The sequence below is a fragment of the Chelonoidis abingdonii genome, chromosome 1 (assembly GCF_003597395.2).
Source record: "Chelonoidis abingdonii isolate Lonesome George chromosome 1, CheloAbing_2.0, whole genome shotgun sequence".
Lineage (NCBI taxonomy): Eukaryota > Metazoa > Chordata > Testudines > Testudinidae > Chelonoidis > Chelonoidis abingdonii.
The window spans coordinates 17,249,996-17,259,962 of record NC_133769.1 but is presented as its reverse complement, the minus strand read 5'-3'; positions in this window follow the sequence as shown (position 1 = coordinate 17,259,962).

Here is a 9,967-nt window from a genome sequence, read left to right as displayed (position 1 = left end):
AACCGCTCCTCAGTTCCTTCTTACCGCCCGTGTCGGTCGTTGGAACAGTGGAGCGCAGCTTAGCTGACCTCCGCTTCCCTAGCTACTCGTAGTTCTTGTGTATTTAGATAGATAGTTATAATCCTTTTATATATATATTTATCTATACTTATGCGTTTTTTCTTTGCTAGCATAGTTAATTTAACCATAGTTAGCGGGGTTCGGGGAGTAGCCCCTCCCCGCAACCGGTGCCAGAGCCCATGCCCGGCTCACCAGTTTCTTAGTCCGTGCTTGGCCGGCCTCCGGCCGTTGCTGACAGGAGATCCACACGACTCCTGTTTACGGTGCCTTGGGGGATCGTATTTCACAGCTAAGTGTCCCATTTGCAAGGCATTTTTTAAGCTGAGAACAAAAATTGAGCGGCACTTTCTTTTCCCTCCACCTTCTGCACCGAGCGCTGGCTACTCGGCGGACAGAAGCGCCTCCTCGGCACCGGACCCCGCCGGCACTGGCCGTTACCGGCACCAACGTGGACTCGGCACCGCTCCCTCTCTCTGGGGTTGAGAAAGCCATGACTCCTCCTGCCAGTGCCCGACAGCTCCCCGGCACGCGCTGTGGTTGAGCTCCCTGCTCCTGCTGCTTCTGTGCCAACTGCACCGCAGCCAGAGGCTCGTTTACGTCGGATCGCTAGGCATCAACACCTGCAGAGGCACTGAGGACGCCGGCACCGTTGATTCCGGTCCCGCGGGCCGTCGATCCAGTGCCTGCCTGCTACCCGGCATGGGGCCGTGGTTGAGCCTCCTGCTCCTGCTGCTTCATGCGAACTGCACTGCAGCCAGAGAGCTCGCCTAAGTCGGATCGCCCGGCACCGACACCTGCCGCAGGCACCGACAACGTCGCACCGTCGATCCCAGTCCCACAAGGGCCGTCGAATCCAGTGCCTGACTGCTCCCCAGCGCACACCGTGGTCGAGTTTCCTGCTCCTACTGCTCCCGTGCAAACTGCACCACGGACAGAGAGCCTGTCTAAGCCGGATCGCCCAGGCACCGACACCTGCTGAGGCACCGGCGACGTCAGCACCGTCGATCCCGTCCCACAAGGGCCGTCGAATCCGGTGCCTGACAGCTCCCCGGTACACACTGTGGTCGAGCTTACTGTTCCCTCCATGCCAGAGACATTTCCACGACGAGGGATCTCGTTGCCGTGACAGAGTGGATGCTGCCTGAACCCCCGGCACGCGCCGGTGCGGCTACTACAGTCTCTTGGCAAGCCTCCTTGATACGAACATCCGTCGGCGCAGCAGAGCGGCACCGTTCATGATCATGGTCCCTCAGACGGTCCAGTTCCGTCGGCACTCCTGCTCCGACGCCACTTGCAGTCCCGACGCTGCTCTCCTCGGCACGGTCGCACTCGCCGCACAGGTCGGTGACCCGTTCACCGACCCGATAATCCCAGCACCATTCTGGCTCCAGCACGCTACAGGCACTGTGACTCCTGTAGCCACTCCCACCTCGAGATCTCGGTCGACCTCCCAGCACCGCTCTGGTCGCAGGTCCGGATCTCGTTCCAGGTACCAGTGCGCCTGCGGTGCGGTCCAGTCGTGGGTCCAGTGCCCTTCCGGTACGGTCCAGGCCTGCAAGTTGGGCAAGGTCTGGTAGAGTCAGACTCTCTGCCCATGATCTTTCAGCACCTCCATGGCCATCCAGACACGCATCAGTGTCTTCCCACGCGGACAGCTCTTATGCTCAGGACCGCGATTCTGGTGTGCCCACCAACAACCTGAGAGCCTATCAGGCTCTCCTATGGAGGGTAGCACTCAATGCGGACCTCCAGCTGCAGGAGGTCCCGGAGGTAGGGACCCGGTAGTGGACATTCTATCGCCAGTTGCCCCGCTAGAGGGGCCCTACCCATTTATTTGGACCATCCAGGCGAATGCCGATACTCTATGGAGGGTACGACTACTGGTCTGTCCGTCTCCTCCCTGCGCACTACGCTCTAACAATGTCCAGGAGTGCGAATGTTGTCCCGTCACTTGCTGTAGAACATGGAAAGGCCAAACACCTTAGGGAGGAAAAGCTGGATGTGGAACTAACTTGCACCTGTCCGTGTACTAACTATAAAGAGTGGACACTACATAAGAGCCCTGAGCTTCGAAGACTCGTTGCGTCCAATGTAATGGCTACGAGGAAGTTCTTCCAACAAGGTAGCAGCGAGAGGTCGCAAGGCGTCGAAATGAGGGACATGTCTGGTTAACCCAGTTGAGGTCCCGTTTGCGGCTGGGGGACCTAAGGTTTGTATCGCTCACCTTGAGGACCCCGAACATAGAGTGTGAGAACACAACCACCTTAGCCTGGATGGAGTAGAATGTGTTGCCAAGTGTACCTTTGGCGGACACCGCTCAGGCCCTGCTGTTGCAAGGCCGGGGGTAGTCCAAAAGTAGAGGGGATCGAGACCCAGCAGGGAGTAAGATTTAAGCATTTCGCACCTGTAGGAGAGACGCTTCCACCTGGCCAGTATCGTTGCAGTGGGAAGGCAATTACCTGCACACCTGATAGTCACGTAAGAAAAGCACATCGTGAGGTGTAAGGAAACTGAGGTCCAGGCGGGCAAGTCTGCTGTGTGGTCCGAGTATCGAGTTGGGTGTGGCAGGTAATTGGGCAGCTATTCACAGGCCGCAGCCAACGTGGCGTTTAAAGTGCCTGCTGGAACACGTGCGTGTTGAGCGCTCTGCATCTGGATTGAGCAGCGACCATGACCGTGCAGTTGGTCCAGCTCGGCAGTGACCGGGGAACGGCCGGGAGGCATAAAGGTTGGGCCCTTCCCGGCATGGGGACAGGTCCGATCGGCCCAGGAGAGACTCTTAAGAAGGAGCAGGACCTCGGACTGTCGTTCCGCGGTTAAGCGAAACAGTCCATGATGGGAAAAACCCATTCTGGCCACAAAAGACATCACATCAGCAGGGCGCACCACTCATGAGACAGGAAAACCCTGCTGGCGCTCAATGCCAAGAAAGGATGCTACCAGATTTATCGAGTGGGCTTATGCAAAAGTTCCCAGGATGATGATCCTGGACCCAAAAGGGAAAGGGGAAGGACCATGTCCCTCGCCAGGTTTCTTGTAAGTAATGGCCGTTGTGCTGGCTAAAGACACTGGCTGCCTACGCCTCGCAGCTCTGCTGGACCCCATGGCGACGCCAGGCGATATGCTCTCATTGACATTGCTGTGGTGCCAGCCCTGAAGAGAACAAGGCTTAAGCCTCGAAGGTACTGAGGAGCCTGAGGCTGAAAGATACGCCTCGCCGTCAAGAGCAGTGAGGGTGGGATGGATAGAGCGTGCATCCCTGCCCCACACAGGGGGGCGTTAAGCACTTCTAGGAGCCTAGAATGCTCAGGGAATGGTGACTATGGTGACCATGGGCCCTTGATCCGGCGGTACGCCCGTTTGACCAAACTTGGGTTGACAGGGCAGAGATTAGCATGTTGGTACAAACTAGCAAAAGCCGTGGGACCCGAAGACCCGAGAACAAATGAGAACAAGTGGATGTTCGTAATGGACCATCAGCCTAAGAATGTGAATAGTTGACGATGCACCGACTGACGCGTGACTGTGTCTTGAAGTTCCTCGATAAGTCCATCGCCCGATGACGGAATGATATCGACGTCGGCGGAGTGGGTGCGACTACGCCACAACCACGTTAATGCCTGTGGGCTGTAGCAAGCCAAAGCAGGACGGTAAACTGAAGTACCAAAGTTGGCTAGAAAGCGGAGTATCTTCGTGCGAGGGATATGGCATAGTGAAAGTACGCGTCCTCTCATATGACCGCGGCCGGCATTACCAGCCTCCAGGATCTAAGGACAGGAATATGGTTCCGAGGATCCATGCAGAACTTCAATCTTAACATAAACGGTTCAGTCCTTCGTAAGTGTAGGATATGGTCTGAGACCTCCGTACGAAGTCTGGCTTGGAATGTCGCCCCCTCTCGTCCATCGCGTTGCGCCTCTTGTAAGGAATTACGCCCGGAGGGGTCCTGAAGGGACAGGTGGAACAATTGGAGGTGGCCCCCAACTCACCATGTCAGGGGACGCGTAATGATTAACTGGGACCCGCCAAGGAGAAGTAGAAGCGGTAAGCGCTGTAACCGGTACGGCGCCCTTTTGCGCGCCTTGAAAGTTCGTCTTTGGTCCCCGATCGTTATTGTGAGGGCCTCGATCTTGGTCCCTCTAAGGGTTAACGGTCGTCGTTGTACCACCTCATCGCAGCCAACTGCCAAAACCACTCGTGCTAGGCACAGAGTGTATGTGGGCTGGGCAGAAAGGCCTTGTTAGGTTTGTCGGCGTATGCATCGCCGACGAGAGAGCCATTGGCCTTGTTGCCCTCCAGGCTTGTGCTGGGTTATTTCCCGCAGAGCCTTGTTCACACAATGGTAAGTTGTGAAAAGGACGGAGAGTTTGAAACCGGAAACCATGAGAGCCTCATGGTACGAGCTGAAGAGAAGCTCTAGCCTCTTTTACCTTCCTGCAGAGGGCAGTTGAACCTTGATGGAGAGCTCTCAATGTATACCCCGTATCAGGTGTTGATTATGGGCTAAGGCAGGGCTTATTGATTTGCACCAGCTAAAGACCCTTGCATAAACACATTTTTTTTTTTTTTTTTTTTTTTTTTGTTTTTTTTTCTTTTTTTGGTTTTTTTTTTTTTTTTTTTTTGTTTTTTTTTTTTTTTTTTTTTTTTTTTTTCGGCTGAAGTAGGTCATTCGCGCTACCCTTCGATTCGGGCGGCGGCCTGTGGCCATGCTTCCCCTTTTTCTGACCAACGAAATAGTGCGCAGGAGGAGACGACAGACCCAGTAGTCCACCCTCCATAGAGTAAAGGCTCCCTTTTTATGGTTGAGGGACAAACCATTTTGTCACGCCCCAACTCTCGGTCGAGTAGCGTCCGAGGGGAAAGGCCTACTGTTTCCTTCGTTGGATCTCTCTTGGGTGTACGTGCACCCGCATTGTTATGATTTGGGCTCACGATTCTCAAGCACCTATCACCAAGCGTTCTACCAGGTTCAGGGCTGTAATCTGACCGTGCTAATCGTTGTACCTACCACGAGATCTATCGCGCAGCTCCATGGTCTCCGTCCATACCCCTTGGTTTGCATTTGCCTTGTTCAACAGTCAAGAGTTACTTGCAGCCTTTTGGCCTCCGCAGTTTTACTCGCCATTTTCACTGACCCCGCCGCCTACATAAGGCTTGGGAATCACCTAAGCTGATGGATATGAGCAGCACTACGAAGAAGGAAAGACGGTTTACCACTTTGTAATGTTGTTCTTCGAGATTGTGTTGTATTTCATCACACTGCCCTGCTTCCCCACTGTCGGAGTAGCCGGCAAGAAGGAACTGAGGAGCGGTTGGGTCGGCAGGGGTATATATCAGGCACCATAGCGGCGCCACTCCAGGGGGCGACCTGCCGGCCCACCGAGTGTTGCTAGGGTAAAAGTTTCTCCGACGAACGTGCATGCGGCACGCGCACACCTAACTGGAATGGATATGAGCAACACATCTCGAAGAACAACAGTTACAAAGGCGAGTAACCGTCTTTTTTCATCAGCAGTATTTTTTTCCCCTTAGTATAGAATTTAGGGGCCAATCCTGCAAAGTGCTGGGGTCTCAGCTCCTATTATACTTAATGGGAATTGAAGGTACTCAGCACCTGTTTGGAAGTGCAGGATTGGGCCCTGAGTACAGTTCTTGATTATTTAATGTTTACACCTAAAGACCACAATAAGGTGGGGCCCCATTGTGCAAGGTGCTGTACAAACCTATGAAGCCAAGACTAGAATTCAGGAGTTCTTGGCTCTGAGACTCTTGCTCAATCTACTCGACAAAGCTGCCCCTCTCACAATTTCATGTAGCAGTAAATAGAATGGGAGGAAAACGTTGAAAAATGAGACTTTTGGAGATTTGTTGGTTCTCTGTAATGTAATGTGAACTTTCAGTTCTTGGGGAGGTTTCAGTGATGGGCATTATATCAAAACCTGTGATAGGACCCCTGCATCCACCGCTATTCTAACCCAGAGCTTTTCAGGACCAGAAAGTCAATCTCTTCCCTCCCAGCTCGACTGGCCAGGAAAACTACCACTTCTGCTATAGATCCATATCCATTTGTCAAAAATTCAGCCTTGATGAATGTTAGGAAAATCACACTTAAACATCAGAGATCAGCTGCTTTCTTATAGGCTGTGAATGTGCTTTCCCCTTTGACTGTTTCTTTGCAGTACAAAATTGTGTTTTCCCTTCATGTCCCCTTGTGCCTAGGTGGTCTTTTTCTTCCTTTGCTAGAGTTAAAGTAGTCAAATTGAGCCTGTCAAGTAATTTACAAAATGTAGGGGATGTTTTTTATTAATTACAAAAAAATCTAACACATCCAGGAATATTTTCATGTAAGAAAAATGAGGGAAAATCTACACAGAAAACATTTTCTACCTGCAGTGTTGGGAACCCAAACTCAACAACATGGGGCTAGCGCATTGACTGGTCCAAGCTGACTGGAATTAAACAGCAAAAAGAGTGGGAAAAGAGATGTAAACCTTGCACTGCGAGTATGGGATGAGATTCTTAAAAGCCCAATGGAGGATTTAGCGAGGCAGCTCTATATTAAGATTGTTCAATGTGCACTACCACCATGGATATTCCTGTGTTTGCACAGCATGTTCTACAATGGACCCCTCCTTCCAATACTGATGGGGCATGTAGCCACTACTTTAATAAGGGATGATAAGAATTGTACTGTCATTACTCAGGATTCTTGCTTCCCAAGTTATGAAGATGCAATTTGCCCTGCATCTGGTCAGATGGGGAGGGAAGGCTTGGAATTGCTGCTTTAGGACTAGTAGCCGAGGGGTAGCCGTGTTAGTCTAGATCTGTAAAAAGCAACAGTGAGTCCTGTGGCACCTTAAAGACTAACAGATGTATTGGAGCATAAGCTTTCGTGGGTGAAATCACATGCATCTGACAAAGTGGGTATTCACCCACGAAAGCTTATGTTCCAATACATCTGTTAGTCTTTAAGGTGCCACAGGACTCATTGTTGCTTTAGGATTGGCTATGTGGAGGTAATCCTATTTTACCTCTTTAAAAAAACAAAAAAAACAAAAAACCCTAACCTCCCTCTGGGCTTTCAGCTGAATACGGTAGTCTACATTTCCTGTCATAAGCTACTGTGCACTGCTGCTGCCCCAAAACGAGTGCTCCCAGAATTGTCTGTATTTAGGTGGGGGATGAAGTGATGATTGCATACGCTATTGTAGTTGGTTGGTGGAGCGTTTTGAGATGACAGACACTGGGGCAGATTTTCAGAATGGCTCACTGCCCTCCATGCTGAGTTCTTTCAAAAGTCTGTCCCTATTTAGAATGCACGCACACACACACGTGCGCACACAGAGTGTCTGACTGATTGTGGTTTGTGTAACATTCATAACTTCCGTTTGATGCTGATTTTCAGCCAGTCATAGGTGGATATTTTAAGAAGTAATTAGAAAAAAGATCTTTGTCATTCCAATGAAAGCTAATTTATTGGACTGACACAAATTTAATATTTTTGACCAGCATACTAACGTTTATTTAAATTAAGACAATATTTCATTAGTGATAAAAGACACTACATTCAAAATTAGGGTAGGTATTCCACTACCGATTCTGAATATTGCAGGGTTTTTTGTTGTTGGTATATGTCAGATGTATTTTATTTAAATTTCAAGTTTTGTTGTTGTGATAGCCTGCCCCTTTAAATGGTTGGGCACTCTGTACCCAGTGCAAAGCCTCACTTCCATTGGTTCCAATTTGTTGCCGGAACAATAAAGTCACCACAGCAGACAGACACATGGGGGGCTGATTTAAACACAGCTGTATCCAAATATAACAGCTATGCTCTCAGTTAGGCACACTGCTTCACTGTATTTCAGTTCCATTGTTTAAAACAAAGCCCTGTACAATCAGCACTAGAATCTATCTAAATTAGCTATCTGATCGATCTGGTGTTTTGCAGCATCACTGAGAGGCCCCAGTTGTGGATTAGAGCCGCCTCAAAGATCTTACAATCTACATGTAAGGCAAAATACAGCCGATGTGGGGGGTTTGGTCAAGGAAAAAGGTGCACAAAGGAATAGTGAGACAAGTATGATAAGTTTTATGTGCTGTGACCACCGCTAACAAACTAACTATTGTTGTGTGTTTTGTAGGCATCTATCTAGTATCTATGTGATGGACAAATCTTTAAATACAGGCCACCAAACAGCCATCGGGCAGTAAAAGGTTTCATAACCTGAAGGAGAACATTTCAATAATGTTGAGGTGGGAATAATGAAGCCCTTACAGGCAATCTGTTCGCCCCAGTGGTCCTGCTGCAGAAAAAATCCTGTTCAGTCAGGATTCTATGTGGACTACAGAATGTGATCACAGAAGAAGATTCTTTAGATGATGTACCAGACTTTCCAGTACAGACAAAATGAATTAGGATCTTAAACTTGCAGCAAAAGCTATTGTTTTTCAATTAACAAATATTCTAAACCCACAAGTTTAACACAAACAAACAAGAACACCCTCCTAAGATTCTTTTAGCAACCGCAGTCTCTGGGCTTTTTGTTCTCATACTAACAACCTTCCAAAAGTTGCTAAACTCTTTGCTGACAAGCCACAACTTCAAATACTGGTTGTTTCATGTACCATGTGCAGGGTGGAAACACTGGATGCCTCTTGTGTTGTTAAAACTAAACTGGCTTTTTAATAAAAGAGGTGCTGCCAACAACAGTTAACATTCTAGCAATGTGCACCCAGACTGACTTCCTAGTGCAACCTCCAAACTCTTCCTTCCTGCAACCTATGCTTCTCCCTGCAAGTTCCATGCAGGTTGCTGCACTGGTGATATTTGGTGATAGTTAAAATATTCCACTTTGAGCTCCATCTTGCTGACCATAAAGAGATTGTGCTGTGGGGGTGGTTGTTATATTTAGGGTGGAGTGGTTGTATTCTCATGCACCACTAGCATTCAAGACCCAACAGAATGGAGATAAATTTCTTTCAGCAGATTGAGTGAAATAAACCAATTCAGCCATAAAGCCAGATCCTCTACTGGGGTAAATGAATCAGTGTAGCACCATCTGTGGGCTTGGCTACATTTGTGAGTTACAGTGCAATAAAGGAGCCCCAGGTGCACTAGCTCACTCCCTGTCCACACTGGCAAGGCACATACAGCTCTCTGATTCCACGGCTACAGCACTGCTGATACTCCACCTCGGTGAGAGGAATAACATTTGCTGCGCCTTGGCTACAACACTCTGGCATCAGTGTGAATGAGATGTTGGGTTACTGCGCTCTGATTGGCCTCCGGAAATGTCCCATAATCCCCTTAAATCAAGTGGCCACTCTTGTCATTGTTTTGAACTCCTGTAGAAATGCAGAAATGCCCTTTCAAAACTCCATTTCTGACAGCCGGCATCCAAGCCGTTACTGTGGAATGCTGTGTATGAGAAAGAGGCGGGAGGGGATGGAGGGTCTGCTGCTGTCTGGACTTACAAGACAGCATTCTGACATGCTCTCAGCCCCCCCACAACTCACTCTCTCTCTCCCCACATACACACAATACACTTCCTGTCACACTCCACCCCACCCCACCCCCCGCATTTGAAAGGCATGTTGCAGTCACTTGCATGCTGGGATAGCTACTCATAATGCACCTCTCCCAATGCCACTGCACCTGGGTCTTAAAAGAGGCTCTAGTGTACTGAAGATTTTCTAAATATGCTCATTAGAGTTTTCATTTTTAAGCTTCCAAAGTTCTAAAGCCCCAGAGGCGCTAAAGAAAAGAAACATACAAACAGAATTTTAAATAAAGTTCTCTTCAGAAAGACGACACTGAAAAATAATGAGTTCACTCCAGTATGAGAGCAAACTAGCTGAACACAAGAAGTCCTTTGTTCCATTAGAGTACCGCTACACATCTGCAAGG